The sequence below is a fragment of the Prionailurus viverrinus genome, chromosome B3 (genome assembly GCF_022837055.1).
Source record: "Prionailurus viverrinus isolate Anna chromosome B3, UM_Priviv_1.0, whole genome shotgun sequence".
NCBI lineage: Eukaryota > Metazoa > Chordata > Mammalia > Carnivora > Felidae > Prionailurus > Prionailurus viverrinus.
The window spans coordinates 68836826-68863271 of NC_062566.1; the positions used below are offsets into that span (position 1 = coordinate 68836826).

Sequence of the window (26446 nt, forward strand, 5' to 3'; positions counted from 1 at the left end):
CTTGATGAATACCTCTCTCCCGTCTGACATATCACACTATAAGCCCACAACTGCAAGTGCAGTTCATGACCAGATAGAAAACAATCCTGTTGGCTGATAATAAGCACAATGTCTAATAAACAGTGAGAAACATCACTTTTCTCATCCTGTGAGCTTTCAATTCCTACAGAGTTCTCCCTGGAGAGAGTCTGGAAGGTCTTTTTCCTCTGGGATCCTTCCCTCTTCTGCCCTCCCCACAAAGTCCTAGTCTGTCTTGCAGAGGCAAGCCAAACATGGGATTTTGAGGGTCAGTCCCAACCCCATCAGGGCGAAATAGCTCAAAAGAAACCATCTCTTCTCTTGCTAATGTTGACTGCTTTTTGTGGCATAAATTCAGCATTATTATGCTAGAAGTCTTTGTCTTTATCCTACTAAATAGCACTCTTCAATAGGGTAAGGAGAAAAGACAATCCTAACCTGACTTTCATGGGAATCATGCATTCTTAGACAGATTACCAAGAAGGATTCATTGTTGCCAATGGATGTACAGAACCCTCCCCCCAATTCAGGAAGGTAAAACCTCATTCTCTCAGTTGGTAATTCTATAAGGTGGTAAGAGGAGCCCACAGCAGACCCGGCCTTGCTAATGATTAAGCTCCTTCCTCCAGTGTATTCTGAAGCAGGAGGAAGACTTTGTTATAATTTGGCAACATTGTATATTAATTGATCCATATGAGCATAAATTATACAGGCAAAATACACCTGAGACATGCTAGTTACTAAAAAGGACTGAAGGACTGTGGCTGCAGGCGATATGTTCATCTTTTCAACTTGAAGAGTGGCTTTGGAAAAGAAAGAGCACCTGACAACCCATGTAGTGTCACGGATCGGGATTTGGGGGACAGCTGTGACTTATGACAGAAGATTTATGGGCCTCTGATAAATGTCAAGGTAACTAACACAAGAACCGGTCATCGTGTACTTCCTAAAATTGTTGGAGAAAGGGAAAGATTTCCAAATAGAGCTGCAAAACCATATAATACAGCTGTGGTTTTCCTACATGGGTCTGTGGACTGGAGCTGGTCCATGACAAAGGATTTCAGGTCTATAATGAAAGAATATTTTTTTCAATATTTTTAATTCTGAAATTATGCCCTTTCTAACCTTTTCAGGATTAAATTATTGTTCTCCTATGAAAAGATGATGATAGTCGAAGATTGTTTGGGGGTGGGAGGAAATGTCATTTCCTGTTGCCAAACACATTAATTTGGGAGATTTTTTCCCCTGAAATTTTAATTAATTTTAGTAAAACCCTAAAGTTTGGGAAGTGCTACATTTTAGAAGACCAGACTGGGAAAGGAACTTGAATTTTATCAGAAGAAGATAAATAGATTATATGGAGCTCATGACTGGTGGATGACCCTGGAAAGATAACATTGCTCAGAGGAAGTAGATCTAATTACAGTTTTCAACAGTAGTGTATATGTCAAAAAGGAAATCACAAACCTTCTGAAAAGAAGCCTTTGGATATGGATAAAAGAAGAAACGAACAGGAAATAAAACCTGGTAAGAGTTCAGAATAGATGTTAAAATAAACAGAGGACATGGGTGATGCTTTTTTAATTCAGACTGTAAAAGTGATCCAAGGCAGGATATGGCCGTGCCAGGACATCAGCTCTTTCTGTTGGAAGCAGAGCACCTAGTAAGTTTTTGGCCCACTAACAATTTCACTTGCTACAATGTTGAAGAAAGATGGCCAGACATAATTTTTACAGATTTCAAGAGGCCAGATCTTAAAATGATCCAAGGAAAATTACCTAAGGGGCTCAAAAAGGGACAGAGAGTTCTCAAATGTGAAGTTCTAGTAGTTTTCCCCCAAAGGATCCTGCTGAGGAAGGAAGAAGGGCTTCACCAATCAGGAAACAGCTGCACACTCTGTCTTCTGATGTGATCAAACTGTGGGCCCAGATGAAGGTCACATCTCTTACATCAAAAAATGGATCAAACAGGTAAAGCAAGGACAGTTCATATGAAAACATTAAACCAATACAAAGGTTTTAGTGGGCTGGAAGCTCAGTTTAAAGCAGTAAAAGATGAAGCCGCCAAAAATCCCAATGCAATGTGTGGTAGGTGAGCCCCCTTATTCTCTGATCTGAATGCAGGTTCAACTCTGAGAACATTTTTCTTTCTTTCTTTCTTTCTTTTAATTAGTTTATTTGTTTTGAGAGAGACAGAGCACAAGTGGGAGAGGGGCAGAGAGAGAGGGAGAATTCCAATCAGGCTCCACACGGTCAGTGCAGAGCCTGGCACGGGACTCAAACTCGCGCAACTGTGAGATCATGACCTGAGCTAAAACCAAGAGCCAGAGGCTCAACCGAATGAGGCACCCAGGAGCCCCACATTTTTCCTTTTTTATGTGAACAAAACATTTTCATCGTGGAAAAATAAGTCTTTAATTTTTTTTAATGTTTATTTATTTTTGACAAGAGAGAGAGTGTGAGAGAGAGCATGAGTAGGGGAGGGTCAGAGAGAGAGGGAGACACAGAATCTGAAACAGGCTCCAGGCTCTGAGCAGTCAGCACAGAGCCCGACGCGGGGCTCGAACTCGGACTGTGAGCTCATGACCTGAGCTGAAGTCGGATGCTCAACCCACTGAGCCACCCAGGTGCCCTGAAAGAAAAGTCTTTTGAAAATCCAGCCATGGCAATGAGAAAAAATGAAATATGGCCTTTTGTAGCAACGTGGATGGAACTGGAGAGTGTGATGCTAAGTGAAATAAGCCATACAGAGAAAGACGGATACCATATGGTTTCACTCTTATGTGGATCCTGAGAAACTTAACAGGAATCCATGGGGGAGGGGAAGGGAAAAAAAAAAAAAGAGGTTAGAGTGGGAGAGAGCCAAAGCATAAGAGACTGTTAAAAACTAAGAACAAACTGAGGGTTGATGGGGGAGTGGGAGGGAGGGGAGGGTGGGGGATGGGTATTGAGGAGGGCACCTTTTGGGATGGGCACTGGGTGTTGTATGGAAACCAATTTGTCAATAAATTTCATATATAAAAAAAAAAAAAAAAAAGAAAATCCAGCCATGGGGCTGGAGACTGTTTCAGATTCTGTGTCTCCCTCTCTCTCTGACCCTCCCCTGCTCATGCTCTGTCTCTCTCTGTCTCAAAAATAAACATTAAAAAAAAAAAAAATCCGGCCATAATTATACCATCCAGAAATAACCACATTAAACATTTTGGAATATTTATGCATTTATATGTTTATATATGTGTGTATTTATATTCTAGATACATATACATATATATGCACACACATTATTATATATAAATATATATTTACCAGGATAAAAGCATACTGACAAATTGCTTTATTAAATGTTTTCTTAACTTCATTGTTATAAATCTCTTTTTACATCAATAAGTAAAGAATGTAAAAAAAATATCATTATTTTAATTGTAGTCCTTTGTGTAGATTTGCAATAATGTATTGATTCATTTCTCTATTGTTGGATTTTAGAGTTCTTTCTGAATATTTTTAGATTATGAACAATGCATGAAGCACCTTGTATATTCATTTTTGCCTGTTTGACCAATCCTAGATATAAAATTGTAGAATTGAAGGGTATGCAGAATATTAAGGTTTTTGATAAGCCCCAAAATAGTTTATACCAAACAATCAGAAAAGGGAAAGCAAGCCAGCAGAAAAATAAATGTTTTATCTTTGTGTACAGGACAAAAAATATGAAAAAGCAATTCACAAAAGGTACACAGATAGCCAATGAACACGTGAAAAGATATTCAACCTCACTAGTAATACAGTAATACAAAATAATAATGAGATACTATTTTTTACATGAATATTGTCAAAAAATTTTAAGATTGACAATATAATGTCAAATGTGAAGAAAATGGGCATTTTTATATAATGGTGGGAGAGGAAATTGTTACCACATTTTTATAGACAATTTAACAGAATCTAGCAAAGTATCTAGTTAAATTTATTTATTTATTTTTCTCATTAAACCTTTTGTTTCCTCATTAAGCTTTTTTTTTTAATCTACTGAAATTAAAAAAAATTTTTTTTAACGTTTATTTATTTTTGAGACAGAGAGAGACAGAGCATAAACAGGGAGGGTCAGAGAGAGGGAGACACAGAATCCGAAACAGGCTCCAGGCTCTGAGCTGTCAGCACAGAGCCCGACGCGGGGCTCGAACTCATGGACCGCGAGATCATGACCTGAGCCAAAGTCGGCCGCCCAACCGACTGAGCCACCCAGGCACCCCTAATCTACTGAAATTTAAAATGGGCATGTGGGGTGCGTGTGATTCTTGATTTCAGGGTTATGAGTTGTGTAGTCCCACGAGTCCCATGTTGGGTATAGAGATTACTTAAAAAATAAAATCTCTAAAAAATAAAATAAAATTGGGACTCCTGGGTGGCTGAGTCAGTTAAACGTCCGACTTCAGCTCAGGTCATGATCTCATGGTCTGTGAGTTCAAGCCCTGTGTCAGACTCTGTGCTGACAGCTCAGAGCCTGAAGTCTGCCTCTGATTCTGTTTCCCTCTCTCTCTGCTCCTCCCCTGCTCACATTCTGTCTCCCTCCCTCAAAAATAATAAACATTAACAAAAAATTTTAATAAAATAAAATAAATAAAATGGGCATATACTAGGAGCCATGAATCCTAATAGTCAAAATTTATGCCAATAAATGTTAGAACCATTTATGAATCTCAGTGTCCTTTGGCTATAAAAGTGACATCTAAAATTATATTATGGAAAAAAATAAAAATATATTGTGTAGTTTTATAGGTACTGACATGCAAAGATATTTGAAAATATCAAGTTGTGGACAGTTCATGTAACACCATTCCATTTTTGTAAAATAAAAACTACTTGTATGTGAATAACTATGGGTATGTCCCATAAACAAAATACGTTTAACAATTTTTGCTGCTACAGAGTGGAATTGGCTGGTGAGACTCTCGTTTCCCTTTATACACTTTTCTACTGGCTGAAATTTGGCAACGAGTGTGTACTTTTATGATTAAAGACAAAAAAGCTCTCCAGTCAAAGGTGATCCTAATTTTGACTTACATTCGTGTTGTTGGTTTCAGGGGTGAGCTCCCTGAGGCTGGAAGCAGGTCTGCTTGCCTTTTTTTACACAAGGTCTAGCACAAATACATACCTAGGGTTGACAGAGCAGATGGAAGCAGAGAGCACTGTGGACTGGGCTCCCTGGACTGGCTATGTAATGACAAATGCAAAAAAAAAAAAAAAAAAAAAAAAAAAAGGAAGAGGCTTAATTTTCCCTGCTGAAAATCAACCAAGAGACTTCTCCCTTCTCCCTTTTCTTAGACATTTACTTTAAAAAGACATGTAAGTTCTTTCTCTGTCTCTTTGAAATATATAATACAAATCTTTTAAAAATCTAAATGAGCCTCTGGCCAGTTTTGTAAACCATGATGCCTTTTTTTATTTTTGACATTTATTTATTTTTGAGAGAGAGAGCACGAGCAGGAGAGGGCCAGAGAGAGGGAGACGGATCCGAAGCATGCTCTGCGCAGTGAGCACAGAGCCCCTGTGGGGCTGGAACCCACAAACCATGAGACCGTGCCCTGAGCTGAAATAAAGAGTCAGCCATCCAACCAACTGAGCCACCCAGGCACCACACCCATAATGTCTTTCTTAATGACCTGGAAACCGTCTCCTTGAAGTGTAATCTTCAAGAAAGTCAGCACCCCATCTCCTTCACTCCCAAATTACCTCCTGTTATTAAAGCCAGTTAGCTAACAGATGGTCACCCCAATTACCAAGTGAATTTAGGATGAACTATGCGTGACAAATGGAGCTGTCAAGTTCTCTTGAGGACTCATTCTTTATCTTTTTTTTTTTAATGTTTATTTATTTTTAAGACAGACAGAGACAGAGCATGAGTGGGGGAGGGGCAAAGAGAGAAGGAGACACAGAATCCCAAGGAGGCTCCAGGCTCGGAGCTGTCAGCACAGAGCCTGATGCAGGGCTCGAACCCATGAACCGTGAGATCATGACCTGAACCGAAGCTAGAAGCTTAACCAACTGAGCCACCCAGGCTCCCCACTCATTCTTTATCCTGACAAAATGTGCAATTCGTTGAACCTACTGGGCTATATAAAAGGGTGGGATTTATTTCTCTCTTCACAGTCTCTTTAGAGGATTGCCTGGGATATTCATCAAGTAGCCAGGGCTCAAGGGTGTGAGAGCCCCTGACTCAGGGGATCCCAAACAGACTAGGTTCAGCCACTTGCTGCTGAAAAAATCCAAAGGCAGAGAGACCAGTGAAGGTAAAACAAGGATTTATTACCATCCGGCCAACACCGGGAAGACAGTGGATTAGCGTTTCAAAGACTATCTCCAAAGTGCCAAAAATAATTCCAGGTTTATATAAGGAAAACCTGAGGCAAAGGTGGGTGGATACTTGCAGGTGGGCAGTGAAGGTCAAATCAATCATTGTCTCAGAGTCAATCACTGGCTGTGACTTGTGGCTCAGGGCAGTCTAGTTACTTGAGAGGGTGGTTTCTGTTCCCATCAGGGGTTGCTTTGCCCTCAGGGTCTTCCACTTGAGCCAAGAGACAGGCTGAAAAGACAAACCCAACTAGAAATTTGAGGTCAAAATGGAGGCAGCAGAGGTCCTCCTTCAATCACATTAAGGTTTCGGGATGCCTGGGTAGCTCGGTAAGTTAAGTGTCCAACTCTTGATTCTGGCTCAGGTCATGATCTTGCGGTGGTTCCTGAGGTCAAGCTCTGCTCTGACAGCATGGAGCCTGCTTGGGATTCTCTCTCTCTCCCTCTCTCTCTCTCTCTCTGCCTCTCTCTCTCTCTCTGTCTCAAAAATAAATAAGTGAACTTAAAAAAAAAATCACATTCTGGTTTCATCCTTACTTAATAGTCAAGTTGTTTTCTTTCTCTTCTACCTTTGTGGAGAGGCTGTTTGGGTTGGCAGGGGACTTGGTTTTTAATTATATTTCCCCAACAGCTGCCAAGTGATCAGATGGGCTCATACATCTTTGGAGGCCTGGGAGCTCCCCAGGCTCTGTCTGCTGCAGCCTGGAGCAGCCCTCTGGGGCTGGGGGGAGGATTCATGGAGGCCCAAGGCAAATGAGGGCAGTGGGAATACCTTAGGAAAAGGAAGTCACATCAATGAATGGAGAGCACTGCTGGGGCCCACTTGGACACACTTCTCCAATCCCCAGGCTTTCTGGGACCAGATGGCAGGCCATTTTTAAGGTTCTGTCATTTGAGGAAGGGGAAAACCTACTTCCCATTGGGTCTTAGAAGTGGAATGAGTATATAGAGTACCAGACTGGCTCAGTCGGTAGAGCAGGAGACTCTTGATCTCAAGGTAATGAGTTCAAGCCCCATGTTGGGCCTAGAGCTTACTTAAAAAAAAGAAAAGAAAAGAAAGAAATGGAATGAGTGCAAAAGTGAAAGTAAATATAGACTGACTGAAGCAAAGTTTTCACGCAGAAAAACCGTCTCTTGGGTTGCCTGGGTGGCTCAGTCAGTTAAGCACCCAACTCTTGATCTTGGCTCCCATCATGATCTCACCGTCTGAGGGATCAAGCCCGGCATCGGACTCTGTGCTGACAACATGGAGCCTGCTTGAGATTCTCTCTCCCTCTCTCTCTGCCCCTTCCCTGCTTGTGTGCTCATGCTGTCTCTCTCTGTCTCTCTCTCTCTCTTTCTCAAAATAAATAAATAAATGTTAAAAAATAATAATAGTAGATAAACATCTATTGGATATATCTAGTGTGAGAAACCCTAATGTAGGTTCCTGGAGAAAAAGGGCCAGGGACCCAGAAACCTGTAACACCATGTTTTCTGCCCTCAGTGGCACTTATCTTCTTGGGGAAGACAGACTAGCACACCAAACCCACGAAGAATGAACAGGCCTAAAAGAAAGAAGGTTTTTCAGTGAGCTGAGAATGTAAGCGCTTGGCTAAAAGCTCCCAGTGGGGACTTAGAAATGTGTTGCTATTTTTAAATCCAAACCCAGAAACTTTTGGTCAGTGTTTTAAAGAGTTTCTGGAGCTAGGAAAGAAAGACAACTGACAGCTCATGAACGTCCAGATGTTTTAGGTGAAACTTTCCACAGAGGGGACATGATTCTGAGGCCCTCTCCATGCGTGCCCTACAGGGAAGCAGAGGGCCCTACCTTCCTTCTTTCCACTAATCTGACCCCAGACACCTGTTCTGTCTCTAATCTCGTGGGCCTCAGAGCCTTAACTGCTCTGAGATGCAATGCAACAGTAAGCTGCCTCTAGTGCCAGGGGTGCCCTGAGCAGGCCTTCCCAGCCAAAGGGTCTAAATCTTGGAGCTTGAGTCCACTCAGAAGGAGCAGGCTCTTTGGCACATGCAAGGCCGCCTCAGTTTCTACAGTTCCCACTCCTGGCCTGCTAACCCCCAACTAAATTCCACTTACCTGAGCTCACCTTTCATCATCTGTTACCCACAGGATATGGGTGTCAGCTTTGGGAGGATTGCCCATCAACTTAAGTTGTAAAATGTTACAGGAACTTGCAATGCTGTAAGAACAGAGACACTGAATATAGAAATGGCCAATAGCCAGACCATATACGACGGTAGAATCTGGCCTACAAACTCTGAAGCAACCAGGCAAGGAAACCAAGCTACAACCCCTGCAGCAGTCAGCCCAGAATGGTCAGGAAGGGAATAATAAACACAAAATTCTGAACAGTGGTTATCTCCGGGGTGGGAGGCAGGGCATACACTAGGGGAGGAACCCACATGAGTAATTCTCAGTTTGGGATTCAGGTAGTGGGTTCATTGGGAGTCAGTATATTAGAAAACTTTATAATTTAGACTCCAGTATGTATTTTGTTAAATAACAAATATTCAACTGAGTAAATTTTATTTTTATTTATTTACTTTTTTCTCAACCGAGCAAAATTTTTTAAAACTATTTTTTATTTATTTTTGAGAAACTTTCACACATAATGGGATCTATTTTGGATCCTCCATTTTATTCCTCCAATCTACTTGCTATTTTTAAAAAAAATTTTTTTTAATGTTTATTTATTTTTGAGAAAGTGAGACACAGCATGAGCAGGGGAGGGGCAGAGAGAGAGAGGGAGACATGGAATCTGAAGCAGATTCCAGGCTCTGAGCTGTCAGCACAGAGCCCAACGGGGGACCCAAACCCATAAGCCATGAGATCATGACCTGAGCCAAAGTCGGCTGCTTAAGTGACTGAGCCACCCAGGCGCCCCACAACTGAGTAAATTTTAAAGATATGATTGTCTTTAATACACAATTCATGAATTTGGCAACAAGAAGGGGTCTGAGGAGATGCACAAAATGGAAGGTTTTTATAGAAGAAAGGTAGGGAAGGAAAGTTATTAGCAAACTAAAAGGATTGTTCCAGGCAAGGCAACTTTTCCTGATGGGGGAAAAGCAAGGGGTCTTATCAATACAGATTACCTCGTCTTCCTTAGAGCCATGGAGAAGACTCACAGGGCAGACTCATTGGCACTGATAGAAAAATTCCTGAATGATAGGTTAAGACTATGTTTCTGGGGGAGGTTGAAATTGCAATTAGATTAGGTATCAAGCCCTGGTTTGGGGACTGGATCTAAATGACACACCATTTTAGGCCCGCATGTTTAATGTGTTAAATTTATTCTTTGGCACATGTCAAAATTTATATTTAAAAAGATAAGGGCACCTGGGTGGCTTAGTCAGTTACTGCAAATAAAGACAAAGAGAAGCTACCTCTCTACATGGGAATTTTGCTCAACCTTGCTTGCCTAGGATTCCTGGGACAAGGAATCGACCCTGTCTTCCACCATCTGCATTCTACAGAGGGGTCAGCAATAATCAGAACAACTCTCACAGAGGGGACTCAGCAATACTCACATTAGCCTAAATGAGGCAGACTGGCCAGCCCTCAGCATGTCCCGTGCACAGGGCAGCCCAGGCTTGGGCACTGTCATGCTGAGGTTTCTACTCCCACAAACAGGCTCTGCACTCTCAGGACCACAAGGGGCAATCCTATGGAAAAGTCTCATATTTGGGTCCCGTGCTTAGACCCCACTGGGAGAAAGTGGGGCAAGTTTGGTTCAGGTAAGAGCATGCACTTTCTGAGAAGGATCCAATTGTGGGGGGTCCTTGGGGGCACAATTTACAAAGCTGTTTCTGAACTGCCATTACCTGAACCTAATGCCCCTGAAGCCCACTTAGGAAAGAAAGCAAACCCAAACATGTCTACACTAGCAAGAACTAGAGTAGGCACAAGATTAATACCACCGGACATATCTCAGAATCTTCCAGTGCACTGTCCTCCATTTGCCCCCTCTCCAGCCCCATTATAACAGTTGAGTCCAACTACCACTCCATGTTACCCATTACCCTCCTCTCTAACATCCTAAAGTATTGCTATCAAAATGCCAAATCTTCAGTGATTTTCCACTCTCCAAAAGAAAAAAATCCAAGCTGCTGAGCCTGGCACTCAAGAACCCCACGCCTAGTCTCTCCAAAACTTACCCTCCAACCTCAGCTCCCACCTTACACACTCCGTACACATCATTTACTTCAATCTAGCCATTATCTTCACTCTGCCCTAAACTGGTCCTGTGCCCCCATGTGTCTTACCATTGGGAAAGTGTTCATGCACCTCATTTCCAGAGCCCAGCTCTTGTCCCTCTTGCTGAAGCCTAAATTGGGTTGTCCCTCTTTAGACATACTTTTCTTGCACTTGGAATCAGGAATCCACAGTGTAAAACTTGAGCGCTTTAAATATTTTTTATTTAAATGTAACACATATACAGCATAGGCTCAGTGAAGTACCATAAGGTGAGTACTCTCATGTAATCACCACCCAGATCAAGAGATAGAATGGGACTAGCACCCTAGATGTCCCTTTCAAGCTGCCTCCCCCATCCCAAAGGTAACCCTCCTCCTGATTTCTAACACCATGGGTTAGTTTTGCTTCTCTTTGAAATTCATATAAATTGAATAATAAAGCATGTATTATTTTGTGTTGGACATCTTTGCTCAACCTTATATTTGAGAAAATCAACCATGCTATTTGTGACTTATCTTCATTGCCATACACACACACCTGCACACACACACACACACACACATGCACGCCCTTAGTCATCTAGCTTAAGTGGGCCTCTGTTTTTTAAATTCAAAGTATGATGACTGAGGAACAATATCACTTTTTCAGCCAAAAGTGATTTTTTTAAATCCAAAGCAGAATTCTTACTCTACAGAAATTTATTTAACATGAATTACATTCATAAATTTATAGAGTAAGGCACAAATTATTGTTAAGGTCAATGGTTTTACAACATTATCTATATGAGGATAATCCTTCCAGAAAGTTTCAGGCTGCCACTTTATCCTGCTTAAACTCCAGCCACTCGCATGCCTGCTTTTCCTATACTTGAGCATGTTAATGGTTCTGACAACTAAGCTAACTATAATAAGTGACAAAGGCAAATATTTTCCAGACCAAAGAAACAATTCTATGATGCACTAGCAGGAGGATGCTACTTATGTTTGTTTGTTTTTTTAATGCATTAGCTTCACTATATAATTGCTGTTTTATATTAGCCACCACCTCCCTCCAATTGTATGTGATCATCAAACCATAGAAGTTTGGAGATGGAAGGGTCCTAGTGTTACAAGCTCCCTCATTCTACACACAAGCCCAACACAAGTCAAGAGTCACCTAAGGTAACAAAATATTGAAGGAATAAAAGCCAACTCTCCTGATGAGTTTATAGAAAGAAAACCAGTAAAAGTTGGGAGGTGCAGGCAAAGGATTCATGGAAGATATGAGATTTAAATTGAGTCTTTTGCTAGAAAGCAATGAGCATTGGGATGCATGCAGAAAGAGCCAGGATCTCAGTTATATGACTCCCTGAAGGCAGATTTTATTAACGTTGGTATTCCCTAAGCCTGGTAATATATCAGAGACATGAAGGACTCCATAGTGAGTGAGTAGGAGTAAGGGAGCAAGCAAGTGGATCTGAAACCATATACCCTGGGGAAGCTTATGTAGAGAAGGGAAAAAAAAATGGAACCTCAGTGAGGGCCTTCAGTTAAAAGGCAGAAGAAGGTGTCACCACAGGGAACAAGAAGAGTAGTCAGAAAGCAAAGCAGCAGAAACAGAATTATGCAGGGTTAGGAAGCAGGGGAGGAAAAATCCAAGATGGTAGGAGTGTCAGTAGTTCCAATATATGAAAAGGTTATGAAGAACGAGAACCAGAGAAAAAGTCATTGAGCAATTATAAAAAAATAACCACAGCAAAATGTCTACCACTAAGCTGGACTAGCCACATATTTTGGCCAGGTAGGAGTTGGGGTTCCAGTGCAGCTGGGAAGAGCAGAGAGCATCCATCACCAGCCTGGCACCATTGGCATGCCCCCTGAACCCATTTCTCAGAGCACCCACTTACACTAGTGCCTTGAGTTCTGCAACAAATAGAGGCAAAAAGTGCCCCCTCATATCTGTTTACATAGATCAGTGTGTATATAAATTTGAGAACTCTCCTAGGAGCGAAAAGGGACTGGAACTCTGATGCTAATTTTTTAATGGTTATTTTTGAGGGGGTGGGCAGAGAGAAAATCCCAAGCAGGTTCTTCACTGTCAGCACAGAGTCCTACACAGGGCTCGATCTCACAAATTGTAAGATCATGACCTGAGCCGAAATCGAGTCAGATGCTTAACCGACTGAGCCACCCAGGGGACCCAGATGCTCATTTAGCTTCAAAGACTTCAACATCTATCAAGCACCCTCCTCCAACACAATAGACCCTAAGGTGTTCAGTAAATGCAGCAAGCATAAATAACTTCAGATTGGCTTCAGAGAAGTATTTAGAAAAAATGGTAAAAACTGGGTAGCACTGTGAGAACACTCGAAAGTCTCACTTCTCACCTCTTTCCTGCAACCACCATTGACTCTACATGTCTCAGATCACCAGACTAGGTCAGGATCAGAGGGTAGAGAAGCAAAAGGCTCACACTCCATCAGCCCCGGCTTTCATAGCAAGAATAGGGACAGGGAGTCACTACAAAAGCCTCTTGAGGTGCTGATGCCACTGGCATTTGCACAGCCCAGACTGGCCTTTGATGGGCAAGTGCAGGTTTGCTTCCATTCTTTACCACTCAACAAACATTTATTGACACCGCCTATATGTCAGGCACTTTTAGCAGGCACTGAACACACATCCAAGAACAAGCCCAGTCCTTGCCCTCCAAGAGTTAATAGTCTAGAGCAGAAGGTTCATAGATGAACTTCAGGGTGTTCTGGGAAATCCCTTAAATTACATGCAAACTAGTGCATCTATATAGATTGCAAGGGGAAATGGGAAAAAGGGGAAAAGGAAATTCTCAAATGGATTTGTGACTCAAAACGGTTAAAAACCAGTGATTTGGGACCATCCATTTCCTTCATTTCTGAGCTCTTGGCAAGTACCCAAGTACTTACAGCACCTCTTGAGTGTCTCTAACCTTTTGCTGTGCTCCTGACTCCCTTCCTCACTAGCTCATGGCAGACCCCTGGCGGTAGAGGAGGGAAGTACATCTCATCATGGCCGTCCACTCGTGGTTCCCCGGGGCTCAGCCCTCGGAAGGATAGTTTTATCCAGGAGGTGACTGCTCCTGAAATTTTGGATGACTTTGGGCTCATCTGGTAGGCAGACCACTGTCTACTCCCTGATGGGCAGCATATTTTGATCTCTTTCTAAGGTACTGGCTGTTTCCTGAGACTTTTCCAGACTAACCGCACACAGACTGGGGATGGAAGAACACTCTTCTCTGTTATGAGGAGTGAAAGAGATCTCAGCGAGTGGTTTAGACAAGGAAGAGGGCAGGGGGAGTGAATTCACTGGACAGAGCATTTCTGGCCTCCTAGACCTATTTCTTTCAGAGATTAATAAAATATCATTCTGAAATGTCGTTATTTAAGTATATTTTTGTTAGTGTGACTCCCTCTCAAACATGAACTACCCACCCCCAGAAACACTTTAGGGCTTCAAAAAGGAAGGACAGGGGCACCTGGATGGCTCAGGCGGTTGGGCATCCGACCTCGGCTCAGGTCATGATCTCACAGTTCATGAGCTCAAGCTCCGAGTCGGGTTCTGTGCTGCCAGCTCAGAGCCTGGAGTCTGCTTCAGATTCTGTGTCTCCCTCTCTCTGCCCCTCTCCTGCTCATGCTGTCTCTCTCTCTCTCTCTCTCTCTCTCTCTCTCTCTCTCTTTCAAAAATGAATGAACATTAAAAAAATGTTCTAAAAAGGGGGAAGGACAGATCTCCTTGGGCCATCTCTTGGGTGATACCACCACTCTCTTCCTAGATGCTATACTATTCTGATTATTTCTACAAGATATGAAACACATTTAAAGGGGGAAAAACGTATCAGAGTGTTCTAATGAGCTTGAACCACAATATATTTTTTTTTTAATCTAATGACCAGAAGCTAGGGCAAGTTATTTTTAAATTACCAGTAATTTTCTAATTCAGCTGGGGACTAGACTGTGTTTGTTAGCTTGTTTGGGGAAAACACTTCAATGGCTTTATGGCAGTAAAGCTTAAATAATGTCCTCAATGGTTTAAAACCATGCTGAGCTACACTGTTCCTCATGACATTGAGATGGCTTACACTGGGGAAAGAAATCCATGTCTACAGAACAGAAGGTGTCCTTGGGCCCAGATGGGGTTTTCACTTCTCCCTGGGCCTCAGGGATCAGGATCCTGCACCCAGGAATGAATGGAGCAGAGAGAGGTATGGGGAGGGCATTACGTGGCTGAAAGTAGATTCTGTAGCAACACGGCACCAGAATGAGGGATGAGGATAGGGTAAAAGAAACATAATAAAAAACACCTGTGTAGATTTGTGGCCGGTGGACTCCAAGAATAATAATCTCTTCTTGTTGTTTGTATCTTGCTCTATTGAATCCATCCTCCCCCCCTCCACACCCCTTTTCTACACTAGAATTTCCTCCTATTATCCCAAAGCTTTCCATGAAGTTTTGGTAGGTGCTACAGCTTGTCTCTGATGTACTTGGACAGATAACAGAGGGGTCTTTGTTTGCACGTGGGTTTGGAGGCCTGGGAAAAGAGTAGCAGTTGGAGGAGGTGGTCACAGGATGGCCGGAAGACCGGCCAACTGCAGAACCAGCAGGGATTGGCAGAAAATGGGAGCATCCTCTGGGAATCATGTGGGAGGGGATCCAGTAAGCTACTGAATTTTCAGGTTGCTCATCAGGATCCAGGCTTGTGATTTTAAGCACCCAAGAGAAGGGTGGCATTTAAAGATCTGAGAAGCCAAAGAAAAAGACTTCAGAGTTAATGACTTGAGTTGCCCCATTTGTTCATAGCTAAAAACATCATGAATGTATGAGCAGTAAGACTTAAAGGAGTTCAGAGGAAGGGAAAGTTGTTCTTCCCCATGGCTGGGAAGGTTGCACAAGTGAATTTAAACTAGGTCTTGAAGAGAAAGTAGAATTGGAAAGTGGGAGGAGTGGGGAGAGAACTTCTGTTAGGTATGCTTTGAACAAGGAATGGCCCAGGGGTACCTAGGAGGCTCAGTTGGTTGGGCATTTGACTTCGGCTCAGGTCATGATCTCGTAGTTTGTGAGTTCAAGCCCCGTGTCAGGTTCTGTGCTGACAGCATGGAGCCTGGAGCCTGCTTCAGATTCTGTGTCTCCCTGTCTCTGCCCCTTCCCTACTCATGATCTCTCAAAAATGAATAAACGTTAAAAAAAAAATTGAACAAGGAATGGCCCTGTCTGGCTGGAAACAGGTCTATATTCTCAAGTATCCATCCTCCACATTTCTTATCACTTTAGGTCCCATTCTTGAGGCCCAGGGATGAGAACATATTAAACTGGTCTCAGTGGAGCAACCAGAGGTGCTGAGGACATCTTGAGTTAACTGGTGCTAGTTCTAAGAGAGAGACCAATCATCCCTTAGGACACGAATTAGCCTGAGTGATTTACCTTTGGTTTTCTCATGCCTTATGTCGCCTTCTCAAAAGGCACCCCTATATCTTATGCCCAAAACCCTGCAAAATGCTGCAGATCGTGTTCATGTCTCCCCTTCTGGCCATACCCCACAACTATTCTGCTCCATGTAAAGACTCCTCTGGGCAAGAGATATGTTGTTTTCTCACTTTTATAAGAAAATATATATTTATTCATCACCTACTCTACGTCAAGCACTGTTCTAAGCCTAGGGGATACAGCAGCAAATAGGTCAGTCCCTGTCATCATAGTTTTCCATCCAGTAGAAAGACAGACAAAAATAAATATGTAAATAAGATATCAGGTAGTGCCATGAATAAAAAGTAAATAAGCAGCGGAAGGGGGCAGAGAATGACAAGGAGGGATCTACTATACATAAGATAGACAGGGAAAGCCCTGTCTAAAGGGCTGACCATCTAAAGAGGTGACAGTGAGCAGATGTCACAAGGGGTGGGGCCCAAGCCCTAAGATGGATGTGAGTGGGTGTGGCTGGTGAACAAGAAGGCCACCACAACTAGAGAAAGCTCAGTGGGCCTGGGGAATGAAGTGACCAAGGGGCAGGCAGAGACTCCTAAGAAAGGGACAGAGGAGGAATTATCCTGCAGTTCCCAGAGCACAGTCCACACCCACACACCATAGCCACACAATGCCCATGGTCATAACCCACCCATCCCGCCCTTGGAAAGAGCTTGCCTGCCATTTTCCCCTCACTCCCTCAACAAGACTCATTAAACTTTTCCAAAGCTACTATGCTTTGCAATTGGAAGAGAAAAGGGCAAATCTCCAGTGTTTGTTTGTTTGTTTCCCCAAGTTTTAATTTAAATTCCAGCTAGTTAACATACAGTGCATTATTGCTTTCAGGAGTAGCATTCAGTGCTCCATCACTTAGGTACAACACCCAGTGCTCATCACAAGTGCCCTCCCTAATGCCCATCCCCCACTTAACCCATCCCCCTGCCCACCTCCCCTCTGGTAACTATCAGTTTGTTCTCTACAGTTAAGAGTCTGTTTCTTGGTTTGCCTCTCTTTTTTTCCTCTCCTTTGTTCATTTGTTTTGTTTCTTAAATTCCCCATATGAGTGAAGCCATATGGTATTTGTCTTTTCTGACTGACTTATTTTACCCCAAGTTTTTAAAAGTGGTTTCTGCGCTCAGTGTGGGGCTTTAACTCACCACCCTGAGATCAAGAGTCACGTGCTCCACCAACTGAGCCAGCCAGGTGCCCCTACACTTCCAATTTTATTTATTTGTTTATTTATTTATTTACTTACTTACTTACTTGTTACACTTCCCAGTTTAAAATTAGAGCAATCAACAGCCGAGGGACTTGAAGTGGCTGGGGCCTTGTTACCACAGTGTTGTAATGAGTCTCTGGAGAAGCCCCACAACCTCTCTCCAGAGAGGGGGAAAACTTCCCTCTGTGGATCAGTACCTGGGATTCCAAGTTTCAAAATTCCATAGAAACCAGGAAACAATCCAAATACACCAGGCCTGTACTAGATGCACACTGAGTCACCAAGTCTCCCCAAAAAGGCTTATACCAAGTCCTTGGGACACGTAGGGATGTTACTCTGGAATGTAGATGAAAGTTAATCCAGCAGACCCACCAAACTGTCTGTGCTTGAGCTAAATGAATCTTATCAGCCACAGTTATACCTTTAGCTCAAGAGGAAAAGAACAGGAGGAGAGACTCTAAGTCCATTTCCATAGAATGATTCCCTTGCCCCATCACCCGCAGAACCCAACAGCAAGGGTCAGAGCCCTCTCACCTGAGAATTTGGTGTTCTGATGAGGCTAGAGAGGCAAGAAGCTCCTGAGAGTCTGGAAACCCCTCCAGTTGGGTGACCAGGAAAATCTAAGAGTAGCTGCTTCTCAGCCCTGCGGGAACTTGGGGTCTGTTTAAGGTAGCCAAGTTGTTGGGAAATGAGGAATGTCGGGCTTGTCAAAGAGGACCCAACACGGCCATGCTGAATAATAACAGTTGACACTGACTGAGCCCTGACTATGTGACATCCCAAGCACTTTACAGATGTTCTCTCTAATCCTAGGAAGTAGGTGCTGTTATTAGGATACCTAGTCCACCCAGGGATCTGAGGCATAGTGACTAATAAGGCACTTGCTTCCAAAGTTCCACAGCGAGTTAATAGGAGAGTCAGGATTTAAATCCAGGTCAGAATCCAGAACCTGTACTCCTGGGTGTTCTGTGCATGGCACCCTGGAAACCATCCCGTAGCCTGAGTGTAATCGGTATGGCTCTGAATATAGCCAGCACCAACTAATGTTTTGCATGAACGACTTTTTACTGTCAGGGCACTTTGCCTGACCAATGTCATGCAGATTGTTTCCCTTGGAAAGTCCCATGCTTCTGTGAGTGCCCGTTTGGTATGTACTCTTCATACCTCCAACTCCAGGGCGCCTCCCTGCCTTGTGCTCAGCATTCTCCTGGAACTGTTCTGGGTGAGATGCAAGGCAGAGGCTGATCCAGAGAGGGAACCTGTGGGCCTCGGCAGGTCCACTGAGGCAGAACCTAATCTGCATCGTTGCCTGGTGCTTGCCCACTCTTTTCAGGGCAGCTAGGCACCATCCTGCTTACTCCATTCAGTCACATGAGTTGCAGCTACCTCCAGGTCTGTTTGAGGAAACATTCTGTGGCCTCCTCTCTCCAATCAAAAGAAGAGCTATCTCGCCCCCATACACGGCCTCCACCATGCTAGACAGAGAGCATCTATGAGCTCTTAAAGACAATCAAGGCGGAGCAGCTACTTGGTCTCCTACAGAAGGACATCCCTTGTTGCGTCTAACTTAAATATTTCCCGACACACTCCTGAACATTTTTGCTCTCCATGAAGAAAAACAACAGAAGGTAACGACTGTCTGCTTGTAATTCCAACAGCCATGTCTTTTGTAATTATGCAAATAGAGCTGATTTTTTCCAACTTTTTCTTATGAAAATGTTCGAATGTAGAGAAAAGCTTAAAGAATAGTACAGTGAGCACCAAAAACCCATCCCCTGATTCAATTTTTTAATCTCTTAGTAAGCATCTATGCTTCTATGGATAGATGAAATGTTTAAGGATAGGAAGGCATTTCAAATATTCAAGAAACTGAACTAATGGTCATACTCAAAAGTGAAATATTAAACTATTTCTAACTTTGAAATCAGAAAAATATAAGCTGCATATTCATTACTTTGATCTTGGTTAGAAATTGTAACTGAAGGGGCGCCTGGGTGGCTCAGTCAGTTGAGTGTCCGACTTCGACTAGGGTCATGATCTCACGGTCTGTGATTTCGAGCTCCGCATTGGGCTCTGTGCTGACAGCTTGGAGCCTGGAACCCGCTTCAGATTCTGTGTCTCCCCCTCTCTCTGCTCTTCCCCTGCTCATGCTCTGTCTCTCTCTGTCTCAAAAATAAATAAAAACATTAAAAAAGAAAAGAAAAGGAAAGAAAAGAAAAGAAAAGAAAAGAAAAGAAAGGAAATTGTAACTGAAGACAAAAGCCTTAATTAACAATTTAATGCCTTAAAAGGTGCTTTAAAAGAAAGGGAGACCATAGACATAGATGCTTAAAGAAAACAAAGCCCTAAACCAACCACCTCACCTTATTAGATACATAAGAAAATAGGCACCAGTTACTCAAAAATTTAGTTAAATCAGTATCTTTTCTGTATCATGTACTTACAGAACTGGGCATGTGTCTAAATCAGCCAGCCAAAAAGACCAAAGCACTTTCCTACATTACTGAAAAAAATTTTTAAGTAGTTCCAAAGATAATTGTCTTCTAACATGAAAACTAAATATACTTGTTATAGGGAATCACATGTGTTTAAAATACTTGTTTTTGGAAGACTGCGTGTTCACTTAGAGTTGTAAATTCTATTTTCATGAAAGGCTGATTTATTCACCACTGTTGTTATCACACATATAGAAAATATAGTTAAATGAATGCCCAGGGAAAATCTCATTGCGTAAGATACTTATATTAATAAACAAGAAATGATAAAATAAATTAGTTAGGATGCAAATCAATACATTAGGAAGAAAAATAAGATAAGCCTAAGGAAACTAAGAGGAAGCAATTAATAAAGAGAAAACAGAAAGTAATGAATTTTTATAACTAGAAAGAGCAAATACAAGAATGGTTTTTGAAAAGCAACTAAATAGATTAGCAAGTCTAGTTTATTTATTTATTTTTTAAGTTTTATTTATTTAAGTAATCTCTACACCCAACGTGGGGCTCAAACTCATGACCCTAAGATCAAGAGTCACATGCTCTTCCAACTGAGCCAGCCAGGTGCCCCAAGTCTAGTTGTTGTTGTTGTTTTTAAAGAAGAAAACACAAACACACTGAACAAGAAAAGAAGTAACCAGATATAGCAGAAATTATTTATATATGCATGTGTATTGTTGTTGTTTTGCTCACATCTATCCAAACATATTTGAAAACTTGTATAAAATGGATCAAAACGACCCTAGAAAGATGGAAAACTTGAATCTACCAAGTAGCACAGAAGTAGCATAGGAATGAGAAAGTTGTCAAAGTGTGTACCCTCTATCTAACCCTCCCCAGATCACCAGACCCAGATAATTTCACAGAACTGAGAATAAGCATAATAATAATAATTTTCTAATTCTTTTCATAAAGCAAGCATTATATCAATAAGTAATATATTGCAAAATAGCAAAAATAGCACAATACTAATTCATGAATATCAATGCAAACATCATAAAATATTAACAATGAGAATTTGGCAAAGCATTAAAAAAATAATATACTATGACCAAGTGGGGTTTTTCATGAGATGCAAGATGATTTAATTTTAGAAAATCTGTTTTTTAAAAAAGAAACTCTGTTAATATAATTTATCATATAAACAGATTTTTAAAATATGGTCATTCCCATGGATGTTTATTTTTTTTAATGTTCCTTTATTTTTGACAAAGCACTGTGCATGCACGCAGGGGAGAGGCGGGGGAGGACAGAAGATCTGAAGTGGGCTCTGCACTGCCCAATGTGGGGGCTCGAACTCATGAACGGTAAGATCACGGCCTGAGCCAGAGGCTCAAGTCAGAGGCTCAATTGACTGAGCCACCCAGGTGCCCGTCCCATGGATGTTTAAATAAACTTTTTGACAACATCCAACTTCCATTCTTTTTTTTTTTAAGAAAGCTATTAATAAAATGACAAAGGATGAATACCTTCTTAACATTACATATCTCTAATCTCCAAAGCTAGAATTATTCTCAATGGGGAAAGACTAGCTTTCCCATTAAAGTTAGAAAAACACAAAAATGCTATCACCTGCACTATGAGATGCAAATATTCAGAGAAACGACAAAAACATTAGCAAAGAAGACATGAAAATTATACATATTACTAGAAGCTTTCCAAAATTATCTGAAAAACTGTAACAGCCAATAAATAAATTGAGTATGATGGCTGAGTACAAAAGTAATACACAAAATTCAATCATCTTATTGGTGAGAAATGGGTTGGAGATAATGGAAATTACTCAAACTGGTTTAAGGAGAAGGTGTTTTTTTGTATGTGTGGTTCACAAAGTCAGTGGAAGAGCTGGAAGCATGGGGTCTAAGCAAACCTTGCAGGAAGGCTTAGTCAGGGTACCCCTGCTATGAAAGGATACAATGCCATTTCTGCTGCAGGAAGCTGCTGAATCAGGAAGAGGCTGACCCCAGAATCACACCGTCTGCCATGAACCGTGTTGGAACATGCCCTGCATGCTATCTCATGCCCTCCTGCTCTCCCCACATAACAGAGTTTCAGAGAGTTTCCTGCATGTACAAAATCTAAATTGCATCCAGAATACTAGTTAACATGCAGTCTTGGAAATGAAGTTGTTAGCCGTAGAAAGTCAGCTCTAATGAAAAGACACCGTAAAAGTAATCTCCTCAGACCTAAAACACTTTTAAATTCAGATGCCGTGTTACACAATGTCTTGTTCTGTGCTGATAAGAAATTTAATTTTATAAGCTTTCAAATTAAACACAGCTGATTAATCAACCAGGGTAAAAGACTCAAGTGAGAATATATTTAACTGTGTTCTCAAACAAAAGTGATGGATTTCTGTTTTCTTGCTATTCAATGTAAAAATAAATAAATAAGTACGTGTGATTTTTCTCACTGTTAAATTATTTCATCATTCATTTAAAATGAACCCCTTAAAGTTTGTCAAAAATCATGAACTGGATTTAGTTAAATATCAGAAGTCATGAAGCACCACTAAGTGAAGGAGATGATTATAGTTCATGAACGATATTTCTGAATCACTGCCACTAAATACAACCTTCCAATGAACTCCCCAAAGATTTCTGCTTGGAGTTCAGATGTGGTTCCTCATAACTTATAAAAAGCTCAAGTGGTGTTTAATTGTTGAGCTGGGTATCAGAATTTATTGACTCCTCTCTGCAAACATTGAAAACAATCTTGCCGGGATAACCAAAGACTTGAATATTTTCCTTATAGAAGTCTTCCAGCTACTAAATAAAGAAAGTATGAAAGAATGGAATGCAGCCATTATGAAATATTCTTGGCAAGAAAATCAAACCTGAATGTGATAAAGCCTCTACAGTTTTCAGGGAATACAGGGCGCAGAGGAACACATTGCACAACACCATGAGGAAGCACACCATCAGCAGAGACCGTGGGCATGCTAAAGGACAAACACCTGGGTTCACTCAACAAATAAATTGTAAGGAAAAGAGAGAGAGAAAGAGAGGGACAGAATAAGGATCTAGATTTTAAAAGTCATAGGAGGGCATCAACAAGTTATGAAGCCTGGTTAATTTTTGGATCTTCAGCCAAACAAACTGTTAAAAAATTCTTCAAGATAACCAGGGAAATATGGATATGAAATATGAAAGGCTATTTAATACATTAAGCTTATTATGTTCTATTAGATTATATGTATTATCATATATTATTATTAATATAAACATTAAGAAATTATTGTTAAATTTCAGATGTCATAATGGTGTTATGGCTGTGATTTTTGAAAAATACTTCTTAGCTTTGAGAGATACACACTGAATATTTGTAGATGGAATTATATGATGTCTGGTATATGCATCAAAATAATCCAGTGGGGGAGAACATCGAGATGAAACAAGTTTAGTCAAAAATTAATCATTTGGGGGCGCCTGGGTGGCTCAGTCGGTTAAGTGTCCGACTTCGGCTCAGGTCATGAGCTCACGATCTGGTCCGTGAGTTGGAGCCCTGCATGGTGCTCTGTGCTGACAGCTCAGAGCCTGGAGCCTGCTTCAGATTCTGTGTCTCCCTCTCTCTCTCTGACCCTCCCCTGTTCACGTTCTGTTTCTCTCTGTCTCAAAAATGAACATTAAAAAAAATTTTTTTTAAAGCAAAATGTTTTAAAAAATTAAAAAAAATTAATCATTTGGGGGCACATGGGCATTTATCACACTGTTGTTTTTTTTTTTTTAATGTTTTACTTATTTTTGAGAGAGAGATTGAGACAGAGCGTGAGCAGGGGAGGGAGAGAGAGAGGGAGACACAGAATCGGAAGCAGGCTCCAGGCTCTGAGCTGTCAGCACAGAGCCCGACGCGGGGCTTGAACCACAATGAGAACATGACCTGAGCTGAAGTCGAACACCCAACTGACTGAGCCACCCAGGTGCCCCTGTTTTTTTTTGTTGTTGTTGTTGTTTTTTTTAGTTTTTAATTAAGTTCCAGTTAGTTAACATACAGCATACTATTAGTTTCAAGTGTACAAAATTGTGATTCAACACCTCCATACAATACCCAGTGCTCATCACAAGTGCATTTCTGTTTTTTTTTTTATTTTTTTTTTTTATTTGACGTTTATTTATTTTTGAGACATAGAGAGACAGAGCATGAACGGGGGAGGGTCAGAGAGAGAGGGAGACACAGAATCTGAAACAGGCTCCAGGCTCCGAGCTGTCAGCACAGAGCCCGATGCGGGCTCAAACTCACGGAGTGTGAGATCATGACCTGAGCCAAAGTCGGTCGCCCAACCGACTGAGCCACCCAGGCGCCCCTACAAGTGCATTTCTTAATCCCCACCACCTATTTTAAACCATCTCCTGTCCATCTTCCCTCTGGTAACTATCAGTTTGTTCTCTATAGTTAAGAGTCTGTTTCTTGGTTTGCCTCTCTCTCTCTTTTTCTTCCCCTTTGCTCATTTGTTTATCATTCATCAGTCAATGGACACTAAGGTTTTTCCATAATTTATTGTTTTTCTAATAAAGAGGTTTGATTTTTTTAATGTTTATTTATTTTGAGACAGAGAGCAGGAGGGGGCAGAGAGAGAAGGAGAGAGAGAATCCCAAGCAATGTCTGTGCTGTCAGCGCAGAGCCCGATGCGGGGCTCAAACTCATGAACCGTGTGATCATGACCTGAGCCAAAACCAAGAGTCCTATGCTTAACTGACTGAGCCACCCAGGCGCCCCATAATTTGGCTATTGTTGATAATGCTGCTATAAGCATTGGGGTGCAGGTGCCCCTTTGAATTAGTATTTATGTATTCTTGGGGTAAATAGCTGGTAGTGCAATAGCTGGGTCGTAGGGTAGTTCTATTTTCAACTTTTTGAGCAAACTCCATACTGTTTTCCAGAGTGGCTGCACCAGTTTGCATTCCCACCAGCAGTGCAAGAGCATTCCCCTTTCTCCACATCTTTGCCAACACCTGTTGTTTCTTGTGTTGTTGATTTAAGCCATTTGGACAAGGATCAGGTAATATCGCATGGTAGCTTTGATTCTTATTTCCCTAATGTTCAGTAATGTTGAGCATCTTTTCATCATACTATTTTCTCTACTTTTGTGTATGATGAAATTTTTCCATTATAAAAGTTTTAACAAGAGAAACAAGTTAAATATAAAAGCACTACTAATAGTTTATATTTACTTATTGACTTTAGAGAGAGAAAGGGAGAGCACACACGTGGGGGAGGGGGCAGAGGGAGAGAGACAGAGAGACAGAATCTTTTTTTTTTATTTCTTCATGGTTTTTCTTTTATTGTTTTTTAATTTTATTTTTTATTTTTTTTAAATTTACATCCAAATTAGCATATAGTGCAACAATGATTTCAGGAGTAGATTCCTTAGTGCCCCTTATGCATTTAGCCCATCCCCCCCACAACCCCTCCAGTAACCCTCAGTTTGTTCTCCATATTTATGAGTCTCTTCTGTTTTGTCCCCCTCCCTGTTTTTATATTATTTTTGCTTCCCTTCCCTTATGTTCATCTGTTTTGTATCTTAAAGTCCTCATATGAGTGAAGTCATATGATTTTTGCCTTTCTCTGACTAATTTCTCTTAGCATAATACCCTCCAGTTCCATCCACATAGTTGCAAATGGCAAGATTTCATTCTTTTTGATTGCCGAGTAATACTCCATTGTATATATATACATACCACATCTTCTTTAGCCATTCCTCCATCGATGGACATTTGGGCTCTTTCCATACTTTGGCTATGGTCGATAGTGCCGCTATAAACATGGGGGTGCATGTGTCCCTTCGAAACAGCACACCTGTATCCCGTGGATAAATGCCTAGTAGTGCAATTGCTGGGTAGTAGGGTAGTTCTATTTTTAGTTTTTTGAGGAACCTCCATACTGTTTTCCAGAGTGGCTGCACCGGCTTGCATACCCACAGAGAGACAGAATCTTAAGCAGGCTCCATGTTCAGCTCACAGGGCTTGATCTCATGACCCTGGGATCACAACCTGAGCCAAAATCAAGAGTTGAATGCTCAACTGACTGAGCCACCCAGGTGACCCTAATAGTGTCTAAACACAAACACAACATACAATTTTATTCATACTTCAAGGATATACATGTTTGAAAGTTGCTTGAAATCAGAATTACTATAAAGCAACAGTATTCAAGGCAGTTTGCCATTGGCAGAAAGATAGACATATAATTGCTTCCCATTGCTCTTGACATATAACCCAAAGGAACAGGATAGAGTCTAGAAATACATTCACATTTATATGGCCCATTGATTTTCCACAAATACGCAAAGGTAATTCAATGTGGGAAGAATAGTTTAACAGTGTTGGAACACTTGCATATCAGTATTTTTGAAATGATCCCCAATCATTACCGTATACCAAACAAGAGTATTAACTTAAAATAGGTTATGGACCTAAACTTAAAAGCTTAAATGTTATGCCCAGAATTCGTGATCCCCAAAGACGACCAGGGAGCTGAGTCCGATGCAAAAGCAAAGAGCCGTTAGTCAAGCTAGCTCAAGCTCGATCTCCTACCTGCACCTACACAGTGGTTGAGATACCAGGGAGAGAGAGAGAGCGGCTTTCAAAAGCACAAAGGTTTTATAGGGATCATGGCCTCAGCCGATTGGCTGGGGAAGGATAGAACAATGGCTGCCAAGGTGTGGTCCCAGATCAGCAATTATCAGCGTCACCTGGAACTTGTTAA

The 26446-nt window shown here is 41.5% G+C and overlaps 1 long non-coding RNA gene across 1 annotated transcript; it reads right to left on the reverse strand.

The window, feature by feature from the left end:
- Nucleotides 1-5032: 5032 nt before the first annotated feature.
- On the reverse strand, nt 5033-17372 carry LOC125167328 (uncharacterized). The gene is made up of 3 exons (XR_007152763.1): nt 17294-17372; nt 8443-8545; nt 5033-5228 (listed from the first exon to the last, which is right to left on the reverse strand). It is a non-coding gene; the product is annotated as an uncharacterized LOC125167328 (long non-coding RNA).
- Between the last annotated feature and the right edge of the window lie 9074 nt (nt 17373-26446).